The sequence below is a fragment of the Bos indicus x Bos taurus genome, chromosome 3 (assembly GCF_003369695.1).
Source record: "Bos indicus x Bos taurus breed Angus x Brahman F1 hybrid chromosome 3, Bos_hybrid_MaternalHap_v2.0, whole genome shotgun sequence".
In the NCBI taxonomy this organism is placed as follows: domain Eukaryota; kingdom Metazoa; phylum Chordata; class Mammalia; order Artiodactyla; family Bovidae; genus Bos; species Bos indicus x Bos taurus.
The window spans coordinates 11645715-11661694 of record NC_040078.1 but is presented as its reverse complement, the minus strand read 5'-3'; positions in this window follow the sequence as shown (position 1 = coordinate 11661694).

The window sequence follows — 15980 nt, the reverse complement described above, 5'->3', positions numbered from 1 at the left end:
GGGAATTGAGAAATGTGACTTCACTGTCTTTAGTAGAAAGCCTAAATTACAGATTTTCAAACATATATATTCATACAATGAATTCCATATCTTACATAATATTTTAAATGTGCTAATAATATATACTTTATAATTATTGCATTCTTGAAACAGCTTCCTTTAAAAGTGGGTTTTTTTAAATATTCAGAAATAGTTTGAAAAGTAATTTCTTGGCCTTAGGAGACTTTCTTTATACTTTTAGTTTATCTAGCTCATCCACATTCCAGTGCTAATCTTGGCTTGGCATTCAGGAAACAGCAAAATCCACATTAGCACTGTCTGAATTAATGAGATTTTCTAAAAATAATTAAAACAATTATTTATTTGGTGCACAGGGCCTTAGTTGTGGCATGTGGGATCTTCTGTCTTGGTTGCAGTATGACGAATCCTTAGCTGTGGCCTGCAAGCTCTTAGTTGCTGCACATGGGATCTGGTTCTCTGACTGGTCAGTGATTGTACCTGGTCCACCTGCATTGGGAGCTGGAGTCTTAGCCACTGGACCACCAGGAAAGTCCCCCAGAAATAATATTTTGAAGTACTCATAAAATCTTTTTAAAAAGCCTCTTTTAAAAAAGGGTTTTAAAAAGTAAATGGATTCTTTTTTTTTTTTTTTGGAGACTTCGGTATTTAAACATTTTGATTGTTTATAATATCATATTATCTCTAATTATCCATTATATGTATTTCTAATAATGAATTACTTCTAAATAACAGTAAAATGGGATAGAAGCTACGGACATTTTTTTTGGTAACATATGCTTTTCAAATTAAACATAGCATGTATCTTTTGAATAGTAGTATTGAAACATTACAGGTGATTTTATTTAAATTTGGTTAATTATCTCTTTTCCTCCCATCAAAGAAAATTATTTCAACAGAAGTTTAAGTTTAAAAAGTTGGGAAGCTGGAACAAACCATGTGTGTTCACATGGTCAGGTTCTAAGTCTGGTGGGGGCCTGCTGCCTGGTTCATAACCATCTTTTCACTGTAACCTCACAAGGCAGAAGAGGTGAGCTAATTCTCTGGGGTCTTTTTTATAAGGGCCCTAATCCAAGTCTTGGAGAAGGAAATGGCAACCCACTCCAGAATTCTTGCCTGGAAAATCCCATGGACAGATCCCATGTAACCCAACAGGCATGGAGCCTGTTGTGTTACAGTCCATGGGATTGCAAAGAGTCGGATACGATGGAGCATGCACACACCCAAGACTCCTCAGGGAGGCAGGCACAGCTCTTGAGGCATGAGCCTACTGTGTTCCCCTATCTGCCAGCTTAAAATTAAAGCCACCTTTGTATTTCCTCCAAACTGTCTCTATTTTTTATTCAGCCTTCAGTGGGCAGAGAGGGCCAAGATTTTGGCCAGCAGCAATCTATAGAATCTTATTGTCTAAAAATTTGATACAGAAGAAACCTTGAAAACATAAATTTGCATCTACCAGCTGCCAGCAGACACTGCTTTGAGAATGGCTAGTGGAATTTCAAAGTTTGACACAGTTCAGAAAACTCAACAATACAGTAACATATCTGAAATCACATCCACAATGACCACCTGGTATTACCTTGGATGTCTGAACCAGTAACTTTCTTTTTGACTTTAAATGTATTTTTGTCTTCAGTGACCAAAGTGGATGTACAATGCATATCTGAAAGGCCACAAAACAGGACAGTTTGGTCAATAAAGGTTAAGTTAAGCATTGTATAAACCAGACTAATTCCCCTTACTTCAGTATGTGCAGATTTCCCCTTTTGATTACAGGTCTTTCAATAGAAAATGTTGATGATCAAAATATGCATTTGTCAAGGTTGAGGTGATTCAACTACTTGCCCCAGGTGTAGATTATGTATCTTTGTTCTAGATTTCCTTTATATTTACTTAGTTATTCACATTTTGGAAAACTGATCAGATAACAAGCTCAGAGATATGTTAATAGGGAAAGATTTTATATATACCCACTACACCCATTTGTATACATCCATTGTCACATAAGCACTATACATGTGCTTTTGGCAACAGACTTAAAGCAAGCAGTATTATACACCATGAGTAGCTATACTCTGTGATAACTCCAGGAGATAACTTTTTTTTTCTTTCTGACTATGAGGGTAAAAGAGTGCTTAACATAGTAACTTCAACAAAACAAGAATTTAATATGTATTAAAACAATATTTTTGTCTCTAATTACCCTATTTCCATCAAACAGGGCCAAATCAAGACTAATTTATTTCCAAAATAAGTCCAGTCTATTGACTACATAGGCTCCTCCACACTGGATGTTGTGGAACTCCTCAGGAGTCTCAGACTGAATTTGCAAGACAGCTAGAGTCTCCTACAGGCCAGAAGATAGTCTTCCACATTCACCAGATAAAGCTGCTCAGAACCAAACACTCTCCAATTTCTGGAGGGAGCAGGCAGAGAGAAAAGAACAATATTTCAATTCTACCCATAGAGGTCTACTTTACTTAATTGCTGTAAGTCATAGTAGCTTGAGGGGAAGGGCTTACTTTTATCTGGAAAACATAGATCAAAAGCAATAATATTCCAGACAAAATACCCCATAAACATTATGATCATAATCACCAGTTCACTCAGTAACTAATTCTTTTATTAACTTTTATGAAGCCACCAGGTTTCCCCAGGTTTCTTTAATTTTTTACCTAGTTCAGTGGTATAATCTGAAATTTATCAGAGACTTGTAGTTGTCAAAAGTTCCTTTCTATGAGTCTACTTCAAGATGAAGCACTTTGGCAGAAGCATTAGAGTGCAACAATATCTGTCTTTAAATGACAGAAAAACTTAAGTCCACAGTTAAATGCCTAATTACAATGTCATTGGTAAAGAAATTTGATTACAATAAGCAGAATTATGACTGGCAACATTTTATGAGGACATAACAACTTTTTACAAATTTCATGTAATTTTTAGAATATCTGTATTAATAATACTTATCCATACAGTATAACCTGAGAAGGCTCATCATTCCTTGACCATACTCCCATATAATTTAATTTACCAGATTTTCCTGGTTAATACAGTATTTCTCTTAGATGCCTCAGAATTCCTCTGAAGCATCTCAATGTTAGTTGGAGGTCAAAATTTAGAATCTGTCAAACTATACTTATACACTTAATTAAAGTGAAAAGATTTCAAAGGCAAATACAAATCACTTAAAGACAAAGAAACTCACACAATCTGTTATCAAAAGAAGCATTCCAAGAAAACTATTCTCTTAACAGAGAAACCAAATTCAGTCTTGCCTAAGCTCAATCCCAACAAAATCCATTTACCCAACTAAATTCAACCCAATCTTAGAGAATCCTGATCAAGGACAATTCTTCTCAGTGTTTCCTTTCACAAACCTTCTACGGGTTTATCCATATCACTTTGGTCCTCATTACTTTGGCTCTTTTCCATTTAGAAACCTCCAGTACTAGGAAAAAATTGTCCTTTTTCTCTTTAACTAAATGTCATTCCATTCCTTGTGCCTTCTTTTATTGAAAACATGGATTCAATTTTCCTGGCATATTACAATGTCTCCCCTATTTACTACCTTTAATTGCATGCTTAAGTAGATTCCTGGACTTCCTAGTGAAAACCAAGAAGCAGTTATGAACTGTCTTTCCTACTAGCATTCTGTAGGTTTCTAAATGTAAAGTGCAACAGTAATTTCTGAAAATGTGTGCTTTCTTATAGAGGTGGCACCAAACATATTCATAATAGTCCTTTGTTTTCTTTTCTTTTCAAAAGGAAACCAATGTTTGTTAGTTATTATTTCAGTAACTTATTTTATTTGAGTGATCTATCTATTCAATAACTTACATCATTTTACTACATCTGGGTCCAGAAGCAACCCAGACAGTAAAATTCCTTCCTGTTCTTATACCATTTACCTTGTGCTGTACACCAACAATATGGCTTCCTTGTCTCTAAATTTCCATACCCTCTTTATATAGCAAGTCATGCCTATTATTATTATTATTTCTCTGGTCCATATCTAGGTCCCCAATCAGAGTCCTGCAGCATTCAGGGTTGACTGGGCTGCCAAAAATGGTCTAACTTTGGTGAAGCATCCTCCCTGGTATTCATAGTACATGGCATCCCATGGTTCTTCTAGGACTGAAACATCAGTTCTCAACATTCTTACCTTACTACCAAATTCTAAAATTTCAAGTTATCAAATATCTGGAAAGATTATTTTAGATAGACATTTCCAAACATAATTTATTTCTACAGCATTTACCTAGAAGCACTCTCATTTCATTTGCATTAACTTCATGAACTTGGGTGAACTGCAGGAGGTGATGAGGGATTAGCCTGGCATGCTGCAGTCCATGGGGTCACAAAGAATTGGACACGACTCAATAACATTTTTATCATGGGGTGTCCCAGGTGGCACTAGTGGTAAAGAATCTGCCTGTCAATGCAGGAGATGCAGATTTGATCCCTGGGTCAGGAAGATCCTGGAGAAGGAAATGACAACTGACCCCAGTAGTTTTGCCTGGAAAATCCCATGGACAGAGGATCCTGATGAATGATGTCCATAGGATCGCAAATGTTGGACATGACTTAGTGACTAAACCACCACCATTTTCATCATATCAGGTTATTTTCCTTGCTGATATATTTGCAAATCATATAAAATTTTGTTTGATCTCTAATAAAACTAGGTACAACAGCAATATTACACTTAACAGCAATGACTCTAAAGACATGTCTATATATGTCTTTAGAGTCATTGCTGTTAAGTGTAATACGAGACAGCAAAAGAGACACTGATGTATAGAACAGTCTTATGGACTCTGTGGGAGAGGGAGAGGGTGGGAAGATTTGGGAGAATGGCAATGAAACATGTAAAATATCATGTAGGAAACGAGTTGCCAGTCCAGGTTCGATGCACGATGCTGGACGCTTGGGGCTGGTGCACAAGGACGGCCCAGAGGGATGGTATGGGGAGGGAGGAGGGAGGAGGGTTCAGGATGGGGAATACATGTATACCTGTGGCGGATTCATTTTGATATTTGGCAAAACTAATACAATTATGTAAAGTTTAAAAATAAAATAAAAAAAAAAAGACATGTCTATATAAATCAAAGCAACAAACTTAAGCTAGCTTTTCTACCAAATGCTGATTCAGTATGGAATATTTCCTAGATCATGTGGACCTAAGAGTTATCCTGATCAATTTCCTAAATATGTAGAAGTTTTTAATTTGTATGCATTTATTTTTAGTCCATTAATTAGAACTCATTTGCAAGCTAATTGTCATGTGAAGACAAAACCAGAGATCTCACAGCTTTTTTCTTTGAGTTTATAAAAACCTCCCCCATCCTGTCTCTCTTTTTTTACTTTTAGTGTTAGGAATTAAAGATGGCCTAGATAAGCTGTGTTCCTGAGACCATTGATAGAACATTTACATCAAGGCACAGGGGGACAGAAATACCAATTCTTTTTCATGGGAGCAGAGCTGAAGATCCCCCCATTTTTTGCAAAAATATCCTAGGGGAACTACAAGCTGGAATAGAGCTCTGATCACTCACACCTAATTATTCATAGCCAAAGCGCATACCAATGCAATGAAGAGAGTTTTCCTAGGATTGCAGTTCCCTAGTCCCAGAAAAACAAATGCCCCATCAGAGATGAAGCTGAATGAATGACCAAGGCTAGTCCAAAAAGGAAAACCCTCAACCAATGCTCCGCCTCAAGTGAAGCCCAATGTAATAGGGAGAACTGTTACTCACCAAAGACATCCCAACTGGCCAATGCAAGTACTGACACACACATATACAAACAACAAATATGGTAGCAAATAAGCTGTGGTCATATAGACAGAAAATCAGAGGAAATGTAATCTAAAAATTTGACTTTCACTCCCAGATGGAGGCCTCTAAACAGATTGGCCCAGATCTTAATAGGGAAGATACCCAGAGTGGCTCTCAGGGAGACCTGAGTGTCTCAGTTCCTGCAAGGGAAGTTGCCTATATGGAATGGAGGAATTTCCCAGCCTGTGCAAGATGAAGCAACTTAGCCCCAAATTACACTGAATGTGGACTCTGGCTCCAGACATTTTCTGGCTTCAAACAGTCTTGTGCTGTGGGGTTACTGGCACCTGTCCCTGACAGGAAGGACATTTCTTCCAGATGCCTGGAGCAAAATGAGCCCCAAAACCTCCTGGGAACTCAGGAAAGGGGCTACTTCTGACTCACTTGCTCTGGGTACAGAGTTCTGGATGACTTGCCAAAATTGTTACTGAACACAAGTTCATGTGCCTAAGGCACAACGAAGTCAAACAATCCTGAACATCAGAGTTTGAAGCAGAGATATGTGTATACAATGCCAAGCAAGAACAATGGGTGATGTGCTCAAGAATCCCAAACTTCTTTGTGGTTTTGAGGGAAATGTTTTCATAGGCAAAATTTGTGCCTGCTGGGTGTGAGACTTTTCTTCTTTTTGGTGGTGAGGTAACAGGGGGTATACCCGAATCTTTTACTCAGCCTGTGTTGGCATTCTCCATCTGGTGTGGTGGTCTTATTTTCTGCTGGTGCTCTCAAAGATATTGTTATGTATATTCTTTGAGGAGAAACCAGGAATCTCCAAGTTTGTTCCATTTCTGTTTTTTAAAAATTGGAGTATGGTTGCTATACAATGTTGTGTTAGTTTCTATGAAACAACATACATATACATATATTCCCTCCCTTTAGGACTTCCTATCCATTCAGGTCACCACAATGCATTAGTAAGATTTCCCTGTGCTATACAATAGGTTTTCATTAGTTATCTATTTTATGCACAGCATTAATAGTGTATATGTGTGAATCCCAATCTCTCAGTTGCTCCCACCCACTTTCCCCCTTGCTATCCATACATTTGTTCTTTACATCTGTGTCTCTATTTCCGCTTTGCAAACATGTTCGTCTTTACCATTTTTCTAACTTCCACATATATGTGTTCATATATGATATTCATTTTTCTGATTCTGTTTTACTTCATTTATTAATTTTTTTTGGCTATGTTAGGTCTTCACTGCTGTGGGGGCTTTCCTCTAGTTGCAGTAATGGGGATTACTCATTTCTGTGTGTGGACTAATTGCAAGGGTTTCTCCTGTTGCAGAGCACAGGCTTTAGTGTGTGTGGGTTTCAGTGTTTGCAGCATGTGGGCTCAGTGATTGCAGCTCTCAGGCTCCAGAACACAAACTCAACAGTTGTGGCCTATGAGCTTAGTTGCTCTGCAGCATGTGGGATTTTCCTGGATCAGAGATTGAACCCATGTCTCCTGGATTGACAGGTGGATTCTTTACCAGGAGCCACCAAGAAAGCCCTCATATCTTCTTAATCCATTCCTCTTTTGATGGACATTTAAATTGCCTCCATGCCCTGGCTATTGTAAACAGTGCTGCTATGAACACTGAGGGCGAATGTTTCTTTCTGAATTATGGTTTCTTGGGATATATGCCTAGGAGTGGGATTGCTAGGTCATATTGTGGTTCTATTTTTAGTTTTTTAATGAACCTCCATACTGTTTTCCATAGTGGCTGTACCAATTTGTACTCCCACCAACAATACATAAGTGTTTACTTTTCTCTACACCTCTCCAGCATTTATTGTTTGTAGATTTTTTTGATGATGGTCATACTGACCAGTGTGAGGTAATACATTATTACAGTTTTGATTTGCATTTATCTAATAACCAGTGATGTGGAGCATATCTTCATGTGTTTGTTGGCCATCTGTATGTCTTTTTTGGAGAAATGTCTATTTAGGTCTTCTGTCCATTTTTTAACTGTGTTGTTTGTTTTTTATGATATTGAGCTTCATGAGTTGCTTGTATCTTTTGGAGATTAATCCCTTTGTAAATCACTTCTATTTTTTAATGAGCACTTCCATGTTTATGTGGAAACAACCAAAATGTCTATCAATGGATGAATAAATAAAAACCTATAAATACCAGAAATGGAATACTATTCAGCCCTGAGAAAAAAGAAAATCTGCCATTTTTAACAATACTGATGGACCTTGATGACATTATGCTAAGTAATATAGTTAAATATTGTATGCTTCTGCTGCTGCTAAGTCGCTTCAGTCATTTCCAACTCTGTGCGACCCCATAGACTGCAGCCCACTAGGCTCCTCTGTCCCTGGGATTCTCCAGGCAAGAACACTGGAGTGGGTTGCCATTTCCTTCTCCAATGCATGCAAGTGAAAAGTGAAAGTGAAGTCGCTCAGTCGTGCCCGACTCTTAGCGACCCCATGGACTGCAGCCCACCAGGCTCCTCCGTCCATGGGATCCTCCAGGCAAGAGTACTGGAGTGGGGTGCCATTGAAATAACATCCCTTAAATGTGGAAGAAACAAAGTAAAACCAAAAACTGAACTGGAAAACATTACAGTGATGGTACTAAAGGCCAGGGGTGGGATCAGGGGATGGGAGAGATGATGTTCAGGGGTGTATTCTTACAACTCATAGACAAATAATTTATAGAGATCTAATATAATATAAAGTACAGGGGTTACAGACAACAAAACTAATATTACAAACATTAAACTTGCCAAAAGATGATATTCTTATTTGTTCCCACCACTAGAACAGATGATATTTCTGTGGCACAACAGAGGCTAACTAATGCAACAATGGCAATCATACTACAGTATAAATGTATCAGATAAATATGTTGTACATCTTAGATGTGCACAGTGTTATATGTCAGTTGTATCTCAATACATAAAACAACAGAATGGGAAAGACTAAAGTTCTCTTCAAGAAAATTAGAGATACCAAGGGAACATTTCATGCAAATATGGGCTTGATAAAGGACAGAAATGGTGGGACCTAACAGAAGCAGAAGATATTAAGAAAAGGTGGCAAGAATACACAGAAGAACTGTACAAAAAAGAGCTTCACGACCAAGATAATCACGATGGTGTGATCACTCACCTAGAGCCAGACATCCTGGAATGTGAAGTCAAGTGGGCTTTAGAGAGCGTCACTACAAACAAAGCTAGTGGAAGTGTTGGAATTCCAATTGAGCTATTTCAAATCCTGAAAGATGATGCTGTGAAAGTGCTACACTCAATATGCCAGCAAATTTGGAAAACTCAGCAGTGGCCACAGGACTGGAAAAGGTCAGTTTTCATTCCAATCTCTAAGAAAGGCAATGCCAAAGAATTCTCAAACTACTACACAATTGCACTCATATCACACGCTAGTAAAGTACTCTTCAAAATTCTCCAAGACAGGCTTCAGCAATATGTGAACCATAAACTTCCAAATGTTCAAACTGGTTTTAGAAAAGGCAGAGGAACCAGAGATCAAATTGCCAACATCTGCTGGATCATCGAAAAAGCAAGAGAGTTCCAGAAAAACACTTATTTCTGCTTTATTGACTATATCAAAGCCTTTGACTGTGTGGATCACAAGAAACTGTGGAAAATTCTGAAAGAGATGAGAATACCAGACCACCTGACCTGCCTCTTGAGAAACCTATATGCAGGTCAGGAAGCAACAGTTCGAACTGGACATGGAACGACAGACTGGTTCCAAATAAGAAAAAGAGTACATCAAGGCTGTATATTGTCACCCTGCTTATTTAACTTCTATGCAGAGTACATCATGAGAAATGCTGGGCTGGAAGAAGCACAACCTGGAATTGATTGCTGGGAGAAATATCAGTAAACTCAGATATGCAGATGACACCACCCTTATGGCAGAAAGTGAAGAGGAACTAATAAACCTCTTGATGAAAGTGAAAGAGGAGAGTGAAAAAGTTGGCTTAAAGCTCAACATTCAGAAAACGAAGATCATGGCATCTAGTCCCATCACTTTATGGGAAATAGATAGGGAAACAGTGGATACAGTGTCAGACTTTATTTTTTGGGCTCCAAAATCACTGCAGATGGTAACTGTAGCCATGAAACTAAAAGACATTTACTCCTGGTAAGGAAAATTATGACCAACCTAGATAGCCTATTGAAAAGCAGAGACATTACTTTGCCAACAAAGGTCCGTCTAGTCAACGCTATGGTTTTTCCTGTGGTCATGTGTGGATGTGAGAGTTGGACTGTGAAGAAAGCTGAGTGCTGAAGAATTGATGCTTTTGAACTGTGGTGTTGGAGAAGACTCTTGAGAGTCCCTTGGACTACAAGGAGATCCAATCAGTCCATTCTAAAAGAGATCAGTCTTGGGTGTTCTTTGGAAAGACAGATGCTAAAGCTGAAACTCTAATACTTTGGCCACCTGATGCAAAGAGTTGACTCTTAGGAAAATACTTTGATGCTGGGAGGGATTGGGGGCAGGAGGAGAAGGGGATGACAGTGGATGAGATGGCTGGATGGCATCACCGACTCTATGGATATGAGTTTGAGTGAAATCTGGGAGTTGGTGATGGACATGGAGGCCTGGTGTGCTATGATTCATGGGGTCACAAAGAGTTGGACATGACTGAGTGACTGAACTGAACTGAACATCTCAATAATTAATGGATAAGTAAAATAAAAATGAAGCCTTAAATAGTTTTAAGTAGTAAAGTAAAATGTACCTATTCATAAGTTTGTCCTTATGTCTTTAGATTATAATTTTAGATAACATTTTTTTATCCTAATTTAAGTTTAAAATACTTCATAAATCAAGGTGTCACCTAAGACGATGTTTTTTTACAAGTAACATTTGCAGAGCTGTTCTCAAATCCCGGCTTTCCTGGTGTGGTGTAGCACACAGTGCATGTTAATTCAGGTATTTATCTCTCAAACACCTCCCCCGCTACTCAACAACAACAACAACAACAAAAACAGCCAATAAATTGTCATAGGTTTCTCATGAAAACCAGAAAAAAAGTCATAAATACATTTTTTTTGCCTGTTACATCTACTTATATTTTTCTTTCTCCCTTGTTTTTTAAATATTTCTGTGGTTGCTTTTTCAATGTTTAGTAAAGGTAGAGCTATGGTTGAAGATCTTTGAAATTGCACAGTAGCCACTGGTTCTCTCTCCTTTATTCTCAGATGCAATGTCTTAGGATGGATCCATTTCCTAGATGCTTCTTCCAATGACAATAAGTGATGACTGGCCTCAGAAGATTTTCTCACAGCATATGGACACTTATTTCTCTTTGGTATAATTCCTCAGAGTAAGACGCTTCCTCTGTTCAGAAGATTTTCCCCAGAAGTTACATTCAAAAGGTCTTTCTCCAGTATAAGTTCTCTGATAGTGCCTAAGCTAAGTCCACTTGTAACAGGCTTTCACCGATTTCTTATGCTCACAGGGTTTCTCCCCAGTACGAATATTCTAAGGCTTGGTAAGGGATGAATGAAGGCGAAGGGACTGTCCACATTCACTGGATTCACGGGGTTTCTCCTTCCTGTGAGCATTCCCATGTGGAATCAGGGAGGAGCTATAATGAAAGGCTCTCTGATATTCTTATACTCAAAGGGTTTTTCTCCAGCATGGATCCTATTAGGCCAGACAAATAAGAGTGAGTGAAGGTTTTTCCACATTCACTGCACTTAGTGCACTCCTGTGAGAATCTCTCCTGTGGGAACGTCTCCTGTGAGAACCCTCACATGATGAGTGAAAAAACAGCTGTCACAAAAGGTATACCCACATACTTTGCAATCAAAGTATGACTGCCTTTGGAGCGGGAAATGTTACTTGGGACAAATGCAGAGCAGACACAAGACACGTTCCCATATTCTTTGCATTTTAAGACTTCTTAGTCTGAATGTGCTGTTGCTGCATAAGTCTGACTACTCATGTAGTTCTGCTGAGCATAAATCCTCATGTGCTGACTCAGGCCCACCCTCATGAGAAAGGCATATCAATGTTTGTTGAAGCCTTCACCACATTTCTTCCACTTGCAGAGATTCTTCTCTGCATAGATAATGGATACTTTCCCTGGTGCATGTGAGTTCTGTTTATGAAAAGCATCTTCCGGAGGATTGCTAGAGTAATTGCTGGAGTGCAGACTGTCACCTGTCCTCATATCACTGTGTTCACAGTTCATCCTCCTGAGAAGACTCTCCTTGTGGGAAAAGTCCCTGGGCTCAAGGGCTTTTCCTGCCTTTCTGATTCCTAGTTTGTTCCAACCCAGAGTCCCAGAATCAACTGACCCTGGAGCAACATTCCTTCTGACAAGGGCCACTGAGAAGCAGAAGCCTTTATGGTCTCAGTTGTGCTTTCTGGCTCAGTGGGAACCCAATACCCAAAAGGACCTCTTAGCCATGACAGCAGAGAAAAAGCTCCCGACATGCCCGCGTGGCTTTTCCCCATGCTGACGGGCCAGGTGAGGGCCCAGAAGTTCTCTCCACCCTCCCTGCAAGTGAAGGCCGTCTCTGATGCACATGATCCACAGTGCTTTACAAACGAAGCCTGGATTTTCTCTTCTGAAGACTCCATTCCATCTCTTCTGCATCCTGTGGAGATTTACACTACACTGGAAGTCTCTCCCCATGATTCACCTGCTGGGAGTTCCCGATGGCTCAGCCAGGGGCCAAACTGTCTTTCAAGACTGGGCCACACATGTCGCAGGGGTGAGCCGTGTGGGCGGAAGGCTCAGCCTGGGGAGTTCTCATCTGTGGCTGGCTCACAGGGAAGCCCCTGCTCAGAAGTTGCAGCCACACCTGCCACTCCGGGCCAACGACCAGGTCCAGGCCTCCTCCAGGTCTTCTCTGCTATGACTGGAGCAGTGTCTACGTCCTCAGACACCCCAGGCTCCCCTCCGGCTCCAGCCGAGTAGCTCCATGAGACCTGGAAACCACAAGCTCCAGCGATGACACAAGTGCAAAGTTCTCCAGCATCACATTAGGGTACAGGAGCCTCTAAGCTTCCTCTAACAGCTCCCACTTCTCCCAAGAGAAGTACAGGAACACATTCTCAAAGGTCACACAGCCCTGCGCCAGGTTCATCGGTGCTGCCGCACCTGCCACTGCCGCAGGACATAGTGGGTGGAATGAGGCGGGAGACCAGGGCAGGGTCACCTTAGGCGGCGCGTCAAACTCTGAACCTCTCTGTAAAATGATGTCAAACAACAGCAAAAACATGACGTCAAATGTTCGAAAGGCCCAGGCCGCTGTCCTCAGGCCCCTTGGCGACGGAGCTCGGGCAGAGGCTTGCAGAAACATGCAGTCTCCGCAGAGCTTGGCAAATGCGAGGCGCAAAGTCTCCTGTCCCATAGATGGGTACACAGTGTCACAGCGAAAGAGACAGGGCTCGGGGGTCAGGGTTCTGATGAGATGGGGAGACAGGCCCCGGGTATCTCACTCGCCTTCCCCACCCGGCCTTTGAGACACCGTCTGGGAACTGAGCTCCGGTCCACGTTATCGCCTTTCAACCATCACCCGCTCTGGGAAGTCAATTGCTTCTTTTGCAAACATTTTCTTCCTTTCTTTTTCTTTCTTTCTTTTTTTTTTTTCCAGCTTAAACAGTCACTGGTTTTATTATTATTTTTTCATTGGAGGATAATTGCTTTACAATATTGTATTGGTTTTGTACAAAGAACACGAATAAGCCATAAGTATACATATATGTCCTCCCACCCCATCCCCCATCCCACCCCCTCAGGGGTGTCAGAAAGCACTGGGTGAGCTCCCTGTGTTACACAGCATCTTTCCACTAGCTATCTATTTTACATGTGGTGATATATATATATGCTTCAATCCTACTCTCTCAATTCATCCCACCCTGTCCTTCCCCTGCTGTTTCCATAAGCCTGTTCTCCACGTGTGGGTCTCTATTCCTGCCCTGCAAATTGGTTCATCAGTACCATTTTTCTAGAATCCATATATATGATATTTGTTTTTCTTTTTCTGACTGACTTTGTTCTGTATAACAGACTCAGTTCAACTGCATTTAGGTTGCTTCCATGTCCTGGCTATTGTAAGTAGTGCTGCAGTAAACAGTGGGGTACATGTGTCTTTTTAAATTATGGTTTTCTCAGGATATATGCCAAGTAGTAGAATTGCTGGATCATATGGTAGTTCCTAGTTGTTGTTTTTTTTTAAAGAATCTCCATACTGTTCTCCATAGTGGCTGTATCAATTTACATTCCCACCAACAGTGCAAGAGGGTCCCTTTTCTCCACATCCTCTCCAGGATTTACTGTTTGTAGATTTTTTTGATGATGGCCATCCTGATAAGTTTGAGGTGATACCTCATTGCAGTACTGATTTGCATTTCTCTAATATGAGCAATGTTGAGAAATTTTTTCATGTTTTTGTTGGCCATCAGTATATCTTCTTTGGAGAAATGTCTGTTTAGGTCTTCTGCCCAGTTTTTGATTGGGTTGTTTGTTTTTCTGATATTGAGCTGCATGAGCTGCTTTTATATTTTGAAGATTAATCCTTTGTCAGTTACTCCGTCTGCAATTATTTTCTCCCATTCTTAGAGTTGTCTTTTTATCTTGTTTATAGTTTCCTTTGTTGTGCAAAAACTTTTAAGTTTAATTAGGTCCTATTTATTTATTTTTGCTTTTATTTCCATTACTCTAGGAGGTGGGTCAAAGATCTTGCTGTGATTTTTGTCTGAGACTGTTCTGTCTATGTTTTCCTCTAAGACTTTTATAGTTTCTGGTTTTGCATTTAGGTCTTTAATCCATTTTGAGTTTATTTTTATGTATGGTATTAAGAAGTGTTATATTTCATTCTTTTACATGTAGTTGTTTAGTTTTCCCAGCACCACTTAACTAAGAGACTGCCTTTTTTCCATTGTATATTCTTGCCTTTTTTGGTCATAGATTAAGTGACCATAGATGCATAGTTTATCTCTGGGCTTTCTATCCATTTCATTGATATATATTTCTGTTTTAGTGTCAGTATCATACTATCTTGTTTACTATAACTTTATAGTACCTGAAGTTGGGAAGCCTGATTCTTCAAGTTTCCTTTTTTTTTTTCCTCAAGATTGTTTGGCTATTCCGGGTTTTTTTTTTGTGTTTCCACACAAATTGAAAACATTTTGGTCTACTCTGTGAAAAATGCCACTGGTAATTTGATAAGGATTATATTAAATCTGTAGATTGCTTTGGGTAGTATAGTCATTTTCACAATATTGATTCTTCTAATCCAAGCACATCATATATTTCTCTGTCTCTTAGTATTGTCTTGATTTTTTTCATCAGTGTATTGTAGTTTTCTGCATACAGGTCTTTTACTTCCTTAGGCAGGTTTAGTCCTAGAATTTTCATTCTTTTTTTCTTTTTTGCAGTGGTGAATGAAATTGTTTCCTTAATTTTTTTTCTGATCCTTTGTTATTAACATATAGGAATGCAAGATTTCTGTATGTTTATTTTGTATCCTGCAACATTACTAAGTTCATTGATTAGCCCTAGTGGTTTTCTGGTGGAATCTTTAGGTTTTTCCATGTACAGTATTTTGTCATCTATAAACAATGACTCTTTTACTTCATCTTTTCCAATTTAGATTCCTTTTATTTCTTTTTCCTCACTGACTGCCATGGCTAGGACTTCCATTACTATGTTGAATAATAATGGTGAGAGTGAACACCCTTGTCTTATTCCTGATCTTAGAGGAAATGCTTTTAGTTTTTCACCATTGAGAATAATATTTGGTGTGGATTTGTCATATACAGACTTTATTATGTTGATGTAGTTTCCCTTTAGCCTCATTTTCTGGAGAGTTTTTTTTTTAAATCATAAATGGGTATTGAATTTTGTTGAAACTTTTTTCTGCATCTATTTAGAGGATTATATGATTTTTATTCTTCAATTTGTTAATACAGTTTATCACACTGATTGATTTTGTGTATTGAAAAATCCATGCATCCCTGACATAAATTTTACTTGATCATGGTGTCTGATACTTTTAATGTGTTACTGAATTGAGTTTGCTAGTATTTTGTTGAGAATTTTTGTCTGTATTTTTATCTGTGATATTGGCAGGAAAAACAGGGAAAAACACACACAAAAAAATCAAGAATTTCTTTTCTTTTTAAGATTGTGTAATA